Source organism: Pinus tabuliformis, chromosome 2_1 (assembly GCF_031772625.1).
Source record: "Pinus tabuliformis cultivar Carrire ecotype Pingquan chromosome 2_1, CPIR1, whole genome shotgun sequence".
Classification (NCBI taxonomy): Eukaryota; Viridiplantae; Streptophyta; class Pinopsida; order Pinales; family Pinaceae; genus Pinus; species Pinus tabuliformis.
The window spans coordinates 517,316,845-517,330,878 of NC_142299.1; the positions used below are offsets into that span (position 1 = coordinate 517,316,845).

Consider the following 14,034-nt stretch of genomic DNA (forward strand, 5'->3'; position numbering starts at 1 on the left):
ATTAACAAAATCATTTCAAATAATGAAAATGTTACCCCAAGTGCTGGCATCAAATAACGACATGTTCAAACCTTGTATGACTGTTCAAGAAAAGTGTAACGGCAGTGAGATACTGAACCATTCAAGTGCTTGGATCTTGTGTTAAGAATGCTTGACACTCAGATTAGGAAAATACTAAATTCTGCAATAACCAAATCCCGAAACCCTGAAGACAATCCTTAAACTAAAGTAATGCTGGTACTAACAACCAAGTTGTTTCAAGATTTCTTGGATTGATTGAGTTAAGGGTGTGTTAAAATTGCTTGTTAACCCCTAGAAACACTTATTTCTATTGAAGGGTTAAGATCTAGTAAGAGTTCGTTACATTAATATTTTTGTAGACACTTCCAAGCATTACCATTGCTTAGAGTTCCTCTCCAATTCAGTTTAATTAGTTTCTTGGCAAGTTGCAACTGTTATTTTAGGCGGTCATACTTTTTCTTATATCCAGGCATCAGGGTCCTGCACAACAAGCTTGTCCACATTTTTTCGATACTGGTAAAAAAGCGAGTCCAATGAGGCCATTTTCACTTGAATTCCAAATGACACTTTTCATCCACCTTTTCATTTTTTGTGATTATGAGAAAATCCTTCATCTGACCTAAGTTTGCACTTGCTTTCTTTTTGAGAAGATTGGTTTTTGTTTTAAGGGCACACATATAGTTAGTACCTGAGTTACATGGTATGATGAAATGGAAATATCTATCTGAAACGAGAACGAGCTGGAAATGTGCACCCTGCATATATATATATATATATATATATATATATATATATATATATATATATATATATATATATATTGAGACTTTGAATGAAATCATTTAGGTTTTAACATTATAATTTAAAATACAAATATGGAGTCATGAATCAATTAGTAAGTGCCAAAGCCCAAGAGAACCATTCTACAACAAGTGCCCACAGATCATCAAAATCATTGTGTATATTGTGATTTTCATCATCAATATCACCCTCTAAGCATTAAAATAAGATGAAAAAAGTTTAACATGTCAAATCCAGATTTTGTTTAAGTGATGGGTACACTTCTACTATGATCATTGTTTCCTCAAAATCTTGCAGATCTTATAAGGGGGTACCCTACAAGGCACAAACTAGACAAATGGACAACAATGACGTGTGGCCCACTGTCACTACAACTGCCACCTCCTGCTCTTTGTGGACTTTCACCACTAGGACTCTTCACTTTAGGTAGGTCACCTAACGACTTACGAATTTCACCCAAAAGGCTTATAGAGGATAACTCTTGTTAAGGACAAGGCTCAATTAGCTACAGAGGCAATACACATTCTAGTAAGGCCTATATTGGGTGCACGTGATCTAACACTTGAGAGATAGCAAGCCAAATGGATTAACCAAGAATCAGAAGGCCAAGTAAAGGTTTCCAACAATGAATATAAACAATCAATTGGAACAAGAAACCTTCAATAAGCCCGCAAGTTGAACCCTAAGGCAAACTAGGGTTTCCTATGGCAGAAGATTTCAACCTTAAAATGGATGGATTGGCGACTAAAGGGAGTTGATTTTAAGGCAATAAAGGTTCCTTTTGTTGGAAAAGTAACTAGGTTTGGTCTTCGTAATTGTCTTTGTACTCATGTCATTATGTATATATGATGTAAAGAGCAAATGAAAATTATTTTGTATAGCATGGGTTTCATGCTTATTCCATTTTATCGTTAGGTCAAGCATTCATTTAATGCTTCTAGGATCTTCATGAGTCAAAGAGTCAATGTAATTTTGTAAATGACCCATTTGGGAAAATTGTAACATATAAAAGAATTTGTGTATAAAGTCAAAATATCGTCCTAGATTAAGTCGACCCTGTCAAAGCAAGAGTCGGCTTGATAAAGGGGTATTTGAGCTAGTGGAGAAAGGCTATATATAAGGAGGTTTCTTGATTCATTTGAAGACACAATTTGAAGTTTGATTTACGTAAAAGTCAGAAGAAAATAAGTAAGCGAAGGCAAGAAGAAGAGAGGAGAACCCAAACAAATAAAAAAGTCTGATCCCTAACTTATACACCTCACATGTGTGGAGATTTTGAAGGTTGTAATTGTAGTTGCGCATCCAAACTTACAGGCTGAGGTTGCAGACCTATTTCAGAAGGCCTATCGGAAAATGTAACTAGGTTCGGTCTTCATTTAATGTATTTGAGTCATCTTGTAATATATTTGTCAAACGAAAATAAAAAATAATTTTATTATTATTTTATTTGACTTATTAAAGCATGGGTTTGATGCTTGGGTCAAATGTATAGGTCAAGCCTCCATTGTAGGCTTTAGGGTATTGTCAAAGTCAATTTGTGAAGACTCCTCCATCAAGTCAAAGTCTCCTTGCTGTCAAACAAATCTTCATCAAAGTCGGCCTACCAATTGGTCTACAAGTCGGCCTAACATTATGTGGAGACACCACTCTTCAAAGTACTCATGTCGACTTATTAACTATGGAGAACAACTATAAATGGGAGTGCAACCTTCGACCAAAATCATAGAAATAAACTCGTGGATCTCAGAGAGAATTGCGGATTTCAGAAAGATATGTTTCAGTGTTATTACAGAAGATAAGTTCGGATAATCTCAAACTTCGGTGCAATTACAGTGAGCCTCAGAATGGTGATGCAGATTGCAGTTTGGTATTACCACAAAAGTTGTATGCTAACACAAGTTCGATGTTATTTCTGTCTCAGTATAACAACAATGTTAAGGGCTCGATGTTACAACAATGAAGGTCTCAACATAAGTTTGTCTCAATGCTAACACAATGATGAGGGTTCACAACAGTGGTGAAGATCTCGGTATATTTACAGTGATGAAATCTCGGTACTGTCTCAATGAATTAGGTACAAGATCTCGATGCTATGACAATGATAAGGCTTCCACAGAGACAAGAATTTGGTACCCTCTCAATGACAAGGATGCGATGCTGATAGAGATGAAGGATGACTTGATGGAGGGAGTCTAGTCTAGTTTGTAAGTGTCTTGGTTGTCTCATCTTGAATCTAATGAAGGAAGAATTTGTGACTGGGTTTTCCCCTCGAGGGGGGTTTTGCCTTGGCAACGTGCCTATATCTTGTGTTCTTTTCTATTTGTTGCTTGCATTAATCTTGATGATAAGAAAAGATAATTAAGAGAACAAATACTAATAATGAAAATATCACAAGCTAATGTCATTAAGAGGAAAATCGTTTGCCACCCCTATGGATTTTCCAACAAGGTCAAGACTCTGAAAATTATAGAAGAAAGTGATCTTGTCTTGTGTTGTCGTGGATGAACTTTGACTCTTTTTGGTGGAGAATTTTAAAGGGCAGACTTGAAGTTGGGAGGTGATCTGACTTTGGTATTTGAGTCTTGGTTGTCTCATTTAGATCTGATTCTATAAGAAGGAGATTGTTCGGGTTTTCCCCAAGTTGTGGGGTTTTGCCTTGGATTGGAGCCTATATCTTGTGTTTATTGTCTCTTGTGATCTTCTTATTTACATTGGTAATTATTTGATGAAGAAAAGGAACACAAAGAAATTAATAAGAAGCCAACCAAATTCACAAATAATTATCAAGCTGAGGAAAATCAACACTAGTGTACATCCGCATTGATTTTCCAACACCTTTCAATGTTGAATCCTTCCACAAGCCTAAATTCCCACTCTAGGTCAACTCATGCCCCGACCCTTGCTAGTGGCTTGACCTTAAGAGGGTTGAAAAAGAGATTAGGAGAGTGAAAATGAATTTTATGGTAAAATTTGTGTGTGACCACCAAAGTGATGAGGCCAACGCTTAGTCCTTGGGATAATGGAGTCTATGGGAGTGAAAAATTAGTTAAGTCTTGTTAAGGAGTAAGGGAATTTTGACGCCCTAACTCAAAACCCTAACTATTACTTTTGTGAGGGATGAAGGTAACATGGGAGAGCTAGTTTAACAATACACGAAGGGGATCACCATTCACATTTTATACATGAGTAATGCATACAATGTCATTATCTAGATTCTATACATTGATTTTCAATAATAACTAGCAGAATAGAAAAACCTGAGATAACAAACCATTCCATACATTAGACACACGAATAAAAAATTATCAAATACAATGCTTACTTACAGGATAAAGTGCATGAACAATCCTTTATTGATCCAAAGTAACATCTCCAAGACCAAGAAATAGCTCCAAATGCCAAAATACACCATAGAGTCACATCTCCACAAGAATCCAAGAAGGCCGAAAGTCTAAGAGGGCTGAAAATGTCACAAGTGATGATGATCTAACACAATGAGCCTCTCCTCTATTTATATGAGGAATAGGCCTAATAATTAGCCTAATAAAAGCACATACAATAAGTTTGATGCTAAAACATACTTGGGTTACAAGCCAACCCATTGACTCTATGAAATATGCCCTATTTAGCCCAAACATGGGAGCCATAAGCTCTCTAGGGATGACATCATTGAATGGAAGTGCTCCAAATGGCATGCCCAAGAGTGATGAGGTGTCCAAGGTGGTGTAGAAGCATGTCAAGTCCATGGTTTAAGTGATGGCCCTCAAATTAACGTCATTGCCTTCGGTGGGGTCTTAATATGCAGTTGGGGCACCAAAAAGTGGTCTCCAATTGCTAAAAGAGGTCTCCTTTACTCCAGTTTTGACAGCTTCTCAGGTGCAACAAGCGCTCACTAGTCTCTCATGGTGATACCATCCTCATATGGGCTCTAAATCTGTTATCATCCATCAATTGGTGTCAAGGCCAGTTGGGGGCATGCTGGGCCCAACTGTGTCATCTTGAAGAATCATCGAATCTGGGACAAATTCATCCAACATCCTAGGTGCTGGAGGTGCTCTAGGACACATGTCATCCGATGTTGTTGCCAGGAGGCCCAATGTTAAAGTTGGAAACTAGGGCAAAACTCCATGTGGGTGATCTTATTTATGGCAGCTGATACTTTTCTTGGATCCCTCTCATCGAGAGGTGTAGGATTGATCTAAAGATCATCTGATTCTGATAAGTATTTATGAAGATATGAATTTATTTTGATTATGGACAAATTGTCAAGTCGGCCATCAACTTATGTAGGCTCAGAAGCCCAACAGTCATGTCTATTCAACATCTACGTTTTAGTATAAATAGAAGAGGACTTGAAGTCATTTGTCACACACACACTCACTCTTGTGATCTCACTTCATTATGTTTTGGGTTTGATGAAGATGAGAGCTAGAGGGAGTGCCCTAAGATATACGCTGCCCTAGATAACATGCCCTAGATCTAAATGTAGTCATGGGAGAATAAGCTCTACGTTGCTCAAAAAGCTGGAACTGCCGGAAAAGCCGGAAAAGTCGGAACAACCAGAAAAGACGGAACAGCTGGAAACGCCGGAACAGCCGGAAAAGTCGTAACTGCCAGAAAAGCTGGAAAAGGCGGAAAAGATGGAACTGCCGGGAAAGTTGGAAAAGCCGAAATTGCCGGAAAAGCTGGAAAAGTCGGAACTGTCAGAAAAGACAAAAAACCGGAACTGCCAGAACTGCCGGAAATGCCGGAATTGCTGGAAAAGCCGGAACTGCGGGGACTGCTGGAATTGCCGGAAAAGCCGGAAAAGCCGGAACTGCAGGGACTGCCGGGACTTCCAGAACTGCCGGGAACAACCGGAAATGCCGGAACTGTCGGGAATATCCGGAACTGCCGAAATAGCCGGAGTATCTGTCTTCGAAGGAGAGCAACATGCAAGGGACATCTAAGTAACATTGGGATAGTTGTATGGTACTTAGCAGCAAATACACCAAGCATGCAATGTTACAGCGAGCATGCAAGGGACAACTAGCATGCAACAAGGGACAAAATGCAGCACAACGATAGGTGAAGGAGTCACCTTGGAGAATTAGTTGAAGCAGCATGTCTTCAATTGATCTCATGTATCATCTTCTTAGAGATGATCTATGCTCTTATTTAGATAAGTCAAAGTGTTGACTTTTGTTGTAAACGTACTATCTCTCTCTCTCTCTCTCTGCTGAACTATTGAAGAACATATAAGAAGAATTGATCAAGGGTTTACCCACATTGGGGTTTGTCCCTGTCTAGCACCACATCTTGTGTCCTCTTGTCTTGGCTTGTCTTCTGCAATTTATATTTATGTTCTATCTACAGTTTACTTTAATGCTGATGTGATTGCTAATGTGGAAAAGATATTGAGCTAACTGTGAAAATTGAAATAAATTGCTCTAGCATAGAACATAACTAAAATTAACATGGTATCAGAGCTGAGGTGAAGACAATGCCCAAGCAAGAGTGAAAGAGCAATAACCGAAGACAGTTAGGAAAGGACAAATGGATCAATGGATTCCTCATGCCTCTTGAAATTCACCAAGGGTGAAGTCGAAGCAAAGAATATTATCAGAATGGCGCAACAGAAGTTTCTGATGGCCTACCTAAAGATCACTTCATTGGGAGGTTCGGATCTAAGGGTGGAAGGAAAGGCGGATGCCTTGGTTGCAATAAGTTCGGCGATTATGCGAAGGAGTGTCTGAATGGCAGAGACACATCCCTTGATGAAGATAACAATCATTCCAGCGACATCTTCAATGATCAAAGGAATGACAGGTAGTGCAGGTCATCAAGGAAATGGTCGACTCTTCAAAGAAAGCAAGGAACCCCAGGTATGAAGAATCAAATGTTGTTACTGATAAGATAAAGAAGTGTTATCTTTTATTGGCCCTCTCCTTCAGATTCTTTGCGAATCTGGCTTATTGATTGTAGTGCTTCAAGGCACTTCATCGGATAGATGGGTGCACTCTCTAATTTTGTAGAGATGGAAACAATCATGGGATTATACTTGGAGCTAATGCCACCTATCCCGGAAGGGGTGTAGGGAATGTTATCCCTCAATTGAATGAGGGTAACTCAATTCATTTACAAAATCTCTTTGATGTACCTGATCGCAAGAAGAACCTGGTGTCCATTTCAGCAATGGAAGTCAAAGGTTTCAGGGTGGCACTCATCGATGGAAAGGTACATGTTTGAAAATAGAATTTTCAAAGATGTTTTTGAGTTCAGGGTTGTATCAAGTTGCAGGAAGTCCACTGGGGACCATGTCCATTGACACATAGCACTAAAGGTCTGTGAGTTAAATGGTGAGATGCCTAAATTCAAAAAGAGCATGAAAGTACATGTCTGAGATGTACAAAGGAAAATCTTACAAGGGGACCATTCCCCTCATGTAGCTGGTCCACAGGTTTGGAACAACCCGAGGAGTTTGAGATTCATGATCAGGAATCTCATGTATACAGGTGGAAGAAAGCCCTCTATGGCTTGAAGAAAAACTCCCCAGGCATAGTATGAGAGTATTGATAGCTGTCAGATGAAGCTGAGATTCACTAGGAGTGAAACCGATCCAAACCATTACTCGAAGGTTGTGGATGATAGACCTCTCTTACCGACACCTTATGAGGACCACCTATTTCTGACAGGTGCAAACCCTTTCATTTGCAGAAGTAAGAGGGAGTTGGATTCTAAATGTTGAATGATAAACTGCAAGCCTGTGACTACCTTGAGGATATTAACTTTCAGAAGTTATATGGTAGTGATGTCGGACCAGATTTGGGAAATGCCTCTGAGTTTCATGAACTCATTCGCGTTGATGTTCTTGGTGAAGTTCCGTCCGGACATATGTTTTGTAGTTAGCATGGTGAGCTCATATTTGGTTGAGCCTCACAGGATTGGTGCCAATAATCTTCTAAGATATCTTCGGGGCACAATCTCTCATGGATTGAGATACACTGCTGGAAATATGAAACTGCATGATTATTCGAATGCTTAGTGGGCAGGCAGTGTGGAGGATCAATAGAGCACTTCTCAGTGCTGGTTCTCTTTGGATTCTGCTTCGATATCATGGATGAGCAGGAAGCAGAAATCGGTTGCTATAAGCACCGCCGAGACTGAATACAAGAGGACACAATATTTGGCGGAAGCTAAGGAAAAACTCCAATGTGGGGAAAATCCTTTGATCAAATCTTCTTATTATTCTTCAAAAGTTCAGCAGAGAGAGAGAGAGAGAGAAAGAGTACATCATACAAAATTAACTTGCCCAAACACTGTCAAAACAGTCCAGTCAAACAACAGCCAACAGGATGTCCTAACGATAAAGTCAACGCTAGTCAAACCAGCAGAAATCCTCCTGCAAATCATCTCGGTCAAACCCTGTCAACTCGGCCTTCAGGGACAATCCAAATCAACCCAAAACAGTGTGGAAATTCTCAGTCAAAGATGGTCAATGAGGTCAAAGATGCGGTCAAACTTGTTGCAATCAACACTTGTCAAACAACCTAGAAAATATTGGCTTTTGTGCCCAAATATGTGGCTTTTGTGCCCTAGTATGAGAGGATTGATAGCAACAAATACACCAAGCATGCAATGTTACAGCTAGCATGCAAGGGGCAACTAGCATGCAACAACAAGCATGCTAAGGACAACAAGCATGCTAGGGACAACAAGCAAGCAAGGGACAACAAGCAAGCAAGGTGCAACCAACACATAGGTCAGGATGGCAGCATGGTGCAGCGATTGCACATAATGCAGTACAGTGATGGGTACAGTCATGATTAATGAAGCGTGATGAGATGCAGCGTAGTGATGATGGGTGCGTCATGGTGCAGCGCGGTGAGGTGCAGCATGATGACGAAATGCAGCACAACAATATGTGAAGGTGTCACCGTGGAGAATTAGTTGAAGCAACATGTCTTCAACTGATATCATGTATCATCTTCTTAGAGATTATCTATGCTCTTATCTAGATAAGTCAAAGTGTTGACTTCTGTTGTAAACATACTATCTCTCTCTCTCTCTCTGCTGAACTATTGAGGAACATATAAGAAGAATTGATCAATGGTTTCCCCACATTGGGGTTTGTCCCTGACTTGCGCCACATCTTGTGTCCTCTTGTCTTGACTTGTCGTCTGTGATTTATATTTATGTTCTATCTGCAGTTTACTTTAATGCTGCTGTGATTGCTAATTTGGAAAAGGTATTGAGCTAACTGTGAAAATTGAAATAAATTGCTCTAGCATAGAACATACCTAAAATTAACATGGTATCAGAGCTGAGGTGATGACAATGCCCAAGCAAGAGTGAAAGAGCAATCACCGAAGACAGTTGGGAAAGGACAAAAGCATCAGTGGATTCTTCATCCCTCTTCAAATTCACTGAGGGTGAAGTCGAAGCAACGAATATTATCAGAATGATGCAGCGGAAGTTTCTGATGGCCTACCTAAAGATCACTTCATTGGGAAGTTCGGATCTAAGGGTGGAAGGAAAGGCGGATGCCTTGGTTGTAATAAGTTCGGCCATTATGCGAAGGAGTGTCCGAATGGCAAAGACACATCTCTTGATGAAGATAACAATCATTCCAGGGACATCTTCAATGATCAAAGGAATGACAGGTAGTGCAGGTCAACAAGGAAATGGTCGACTCTTCAAAGAAAGCAAGGAACCCCAGGTATGAATAATCAAATGTTGTTTATGATAAGATAAAGAAGTGTTATCTTTTATTGGCCCTCTCCTTCAAATTCTTTTGGAATCTGGCTTATTGATTGTAGTGCTCCAAGGAACTTCATCGGATAGATGGGTGCACTCTCTAATTTGGTAGATATGGAAACAATCCTGGGATTATACTTGGAGTTGATGCCACCTATCCCGGAAGGGGTGTAGGGAATGTTATCCCTCAATTGAATGAGGGTAACTCAATTCATTTACAAAATCTCTTTGATGTACTTGATCATAAGAAGAACTTGGTGTCCATTTCAACAATGGAAGTCAAAGGTTTCAGGGTGGCACTCATTGATGGAAAGGTACATGTTTGAAAATAGAATTTTCAAAGATGTTTTTGAGTTCAGGGTTGTATCAAGTTGCAAGAAGTCCACTGGGGACCATGTCCATTGACACATAGCACCAAAGGTTTGTGAGTCAGATGGTGAGATGCCTGAATTCAAAAAGAGCGTGAAAGTACATATTTGAGATGTACCAAAGGAAAATCTTACAAGGGGACCATTCCCCTCATGTAGCTGGTCCACAGGTTTGGAACAACCCGAGGAGTTTGAGATTCATGATCAAGAATTTCATGTATACAACTGGAAAAAGGCCCTCTATGGCTTGAAGCAAAACTCCCTGGGCGTAGTATGAGAGGATTGATAGCTGTCAGATGAAGCTGAGATTCACTAGGAGTGAAACCGATCCAAACCATTACTCGAAGGTTGTGGATGATATACCTCTCTTACCGACACCTTATGAGGACCACCTATTTCTGACAGGTGCAAACCCTCTCATTTGTAGAAGTAAGAGGGAGTTGGATTCCGAATGTTGAATGATAAACTGCAAGCCTGCGACTACCTCGAGGATATTAAATTTCAGAAGTTATATGGTAGTGATGTCGGACCAGATTTGGGAAATGCCTCTGAGTTTCATGAACTCATTCGTGTTGGTGTTCTTGGTGAACTTCCATCCGGACTTATGTTTTGTAGTTAGCATGGTGAGCTCGTATTTGGTTGAGCCTCACTGGATTGGTGCCAAGAATCTTCTGAGATATCTTCGGGGCACAATCTCTCATGGATTGAGATACACTGCTGGAAATATGAAATTGCATGATTATTCGAATGCTGAGTGGGCAGGCAGTGTGGAGGATCAGTAGAGCACTTCTCAGTGCTGGTTCTCTTTGGATTTTGCTTTGATATCATGGATGAGCAGGAAGCAGAAATCAGTTGCTATAAGCACCGCCGAGACTGAATACAGGAGGACACAATATTTGGCGGATGCTAAGGAAAAACTCCAATGTGGGGAAAATCCTTTGCTCAAATCTTCTTATTATTCTTCAAAAGTTCAGTAGAGAGAGAGAGAGAAAGAGTACATCATACAAAATTAACTTGCCCAAACACTGTCAAAACAGTCCAGTCAAACAACAGCCAACAGGATGCCCTAACGAGAAAGTCAACGCTAGTCAAACCAACAACAATCCTCCTACAAATCATCTCGGTCAAACCCTGTCAACTCGGCCTTCAGGGACAGTCCAAATCAACCCAAAACAGTGTGGAAATTCTCAGTCAAAGATGGTCAATGAGGTCAAAGATGCAGTCGAACTTGTTGCAATCAACGCTTGTCAAACAACCCAGAAAATATTGGCTTTTGTGCCCAAATATGCAGCTTGCCCAAACAGAGATATTCCCAAAAAAATCACAGTCAAACGAAGTCAAACACTGCTTGGTCAACGCTGGTCAAAGCCGGCTACAACCTGATCAATGCAAAAACTAGAAAACCTTGTTAAACCTTCGCATGCGTGGGGAGGAACAAGCTCCCCTGAAATTCGGACGATCCAATCAAATGAAGAGAGAGAAAGATGTGTGAGTGATTAGTGACCAAATGAGGAAAATGAGTCCTTTATATATGCACAACGTTGAGGATGAAGAGACACGTCTGCTGGGCTTCATGAGCCTACATTAGACTTCTGTCCGACATTGACAATTTGTCCATAGAAGAAATAAATTCATAGTTCCATTTCTACTTGTTAGAATGAGATGATCTTTAGATCAATTCTACACCTCTTAGAAAGAGGAATCCAATAAAAATATCAGCTTCATCATATGAGCTATCCAAGGTGGAGTTTGGCCCTAGTTGCCAAATTTAACAATCCCTCTTAACTAGGGAGAACTCCACCTGCCAAATCATCTGTCAATCTGTACCATCTCTAACATCTCTTTTATACTCTTCTCTGTTGAACCATGAAGAAATAATGAAGAAGAAATGATCGAGAGTGTGCCATACCACTCTCCACTGACTTGAACTCAGTCTCCAATAATCCCAGATCAATATCAAACGTCCTAGCATAGGGAGTATTGTAGTACACAATGTGTCCATCGATAGTACTGTTTTCCCTATCCTCATTTCCCTACTCATTGGCCAGATTAGAGGTACTTCACATGGGTCTTGGACTACATGGGTAGGATGTATCGGCAGGAGAAGGTGAACCACTCATCCCGCTCATATGCCATTGGAGAAGGTGAACAACTCGTGCTATGCATATCTCCACCATCATGGGGTATCAGAGGGGAAAGTGAACCGCTCACCCTGTGCACAACACACCGCAAGGGGAAGGTGAACCACTCACCCTATGGTTTCTCATTGATCCAAGAAGTACCCCAAGCCCCCCGGAGATCACAGAGCTCAATATCCAACTCAAACGGGACCCCCATAAGAGGGTCTCTCCACGACAGCTAGTCTTTCGTGGAAGGTTAAGAATTTGACCTTCTCGAGGGGTTTCTTAAGAATATCAGTGACCTGATCATCAATCCCAGTGTGATGGAGCCTTATTCTCCCTATTGTACCATATCCTAGATAAAGTGGTACTTGATATCAATATGCTTGGAGCGGCCATGAAACACGGGATTCTCAGAAAGACAAATCCCACTTTGGTTTTCACAGAAGATCACGGTGGTATCCAACACAAGCCCAAACAACTCACTAAAGAGCTTCCTCAACCAAAAACTTCACAAGTGGCCATACTAGTAGCAATATATTCAACCTCAATGGTGCTCAAGGCAACCGATTTATGCTTCCTGCTCATCCAGGATATTAAAGTAGAACCTAGTGAGAAGCAACTTCCAGATCGACACTTACGGTCCACCACACTGCCAACTCAGGCAACATCAGAATAACCATGGAACCTCACATTCTCGGCAGTGTATCTCTGTCAATAGGTGATTGTGCCTCAAAGATATCTTAGAAGATTCTTGGTAGCAATCCAATGTATGTGATGAGGCTTGACCATAAACTGACTCAATGTATTCACTGCAAAGCATAAGTCCGGAAGGGAGTTCTCCAAGAACATTAGGGCCCCCACGTGTTGACGATACACATAAGGATTTCCCAAATCGGGCCTAGTAGCACTTCCACATAATTTCTTGAAGTTAAGTTCCATCAGAGTAGTCGTGGACTTGCAGTCCACCATCCCAAATATTTCAAGTAGCTTCACAATGTATTTTCCTTGAGAAAGGAAAATCTCACCTTGCTTTTACCAGACCTCCAACCCCAGGAAATAATGCATCAGTCCTAGGTCCTTCATCTCAAACTTGGAAGCCAATTCCCTCTTGCATTGATGAATGAGAGGGTCTGCACCTGTTAGGAAGAGATCATCCACATAAAATGTTGATTTGGGGTAGCATTGGATGTGCTCTAAGCCTCAAATTTTGCAGGGAGGCTTGGGCACAGGTATTCTAAAGAACCCATAAAGCGTTTTGGGAAATTCCACACAAAAGTGATTTTATTACAATAAATAATATTTTCAATGGGGTTCCTAAGTCTAAACTTAGGAAAATTAAAATTTTAATGGGTATTAATCTAATGAGATGTGAATATTCTAGTAAAAGCCATGGATCAAGCCAAAACGATCCAAGCCTTTGATTAAGATGTAATCTAGGCGATTGGTTGCCCAACAGGAAGATATAAGAAGGGGCTTGAGGGTCATTTGGAAAACACAACAGTGAGATACTTAGTTGCCTAAGAAAATCGATTTTCTCACTTGTTGAAGTTCGGCAAGAGAAAATCGATTAAGTGGGGGAGAGTTGCAGGTGATGGAGAGACAGAGGGGGTTCAACATTAGTCAAGGATACATGGATGAAGACGCAGAGCAATGGAAGGAACAATGCTAGGTAGATTGACGGTGGGAGAGGCAACACTGGCCTGAGTTATGCAGGCATTGCACAGGCCAGTCCAAAGGCTAGAGAAAGTGACGCTGGGCAAGCCAAAGAGACGCAGAGGGTGGAAGAACCTCTCTCTCAGGTCAGATAGTTGTTCAAGAACGTTTGTAAACATTTCTCAGAAATCCTTGTTCTATACTGCTGGGTGTAATTTGTTCATGTTGATTTTCGCTGAAGAATAATAAAACCCTCATCTGCTGTATCGGTTTTCCCAAATTGGGTTTTTCTGGGGATAATTGTCCAAAAATCACTGTCATTGTGTGTGTAT

At 40.6% G+C, this 14,034-nt stretch overlaps 1 protein-coding gene across 3 annotated transcripts in view; it reads left to right on the forward strand.

Moving 5' to 3' along the window:
- LOC149201225 (uncharacterized) overlaps positions 1 to 14,034 on the forward strand; it is a 324,845-nt gene that overhangs the window by 234,006 nt on the left and 76,805 nt on the right. The gene's annotated exons all lie outside the window — the stretch shown is intronic.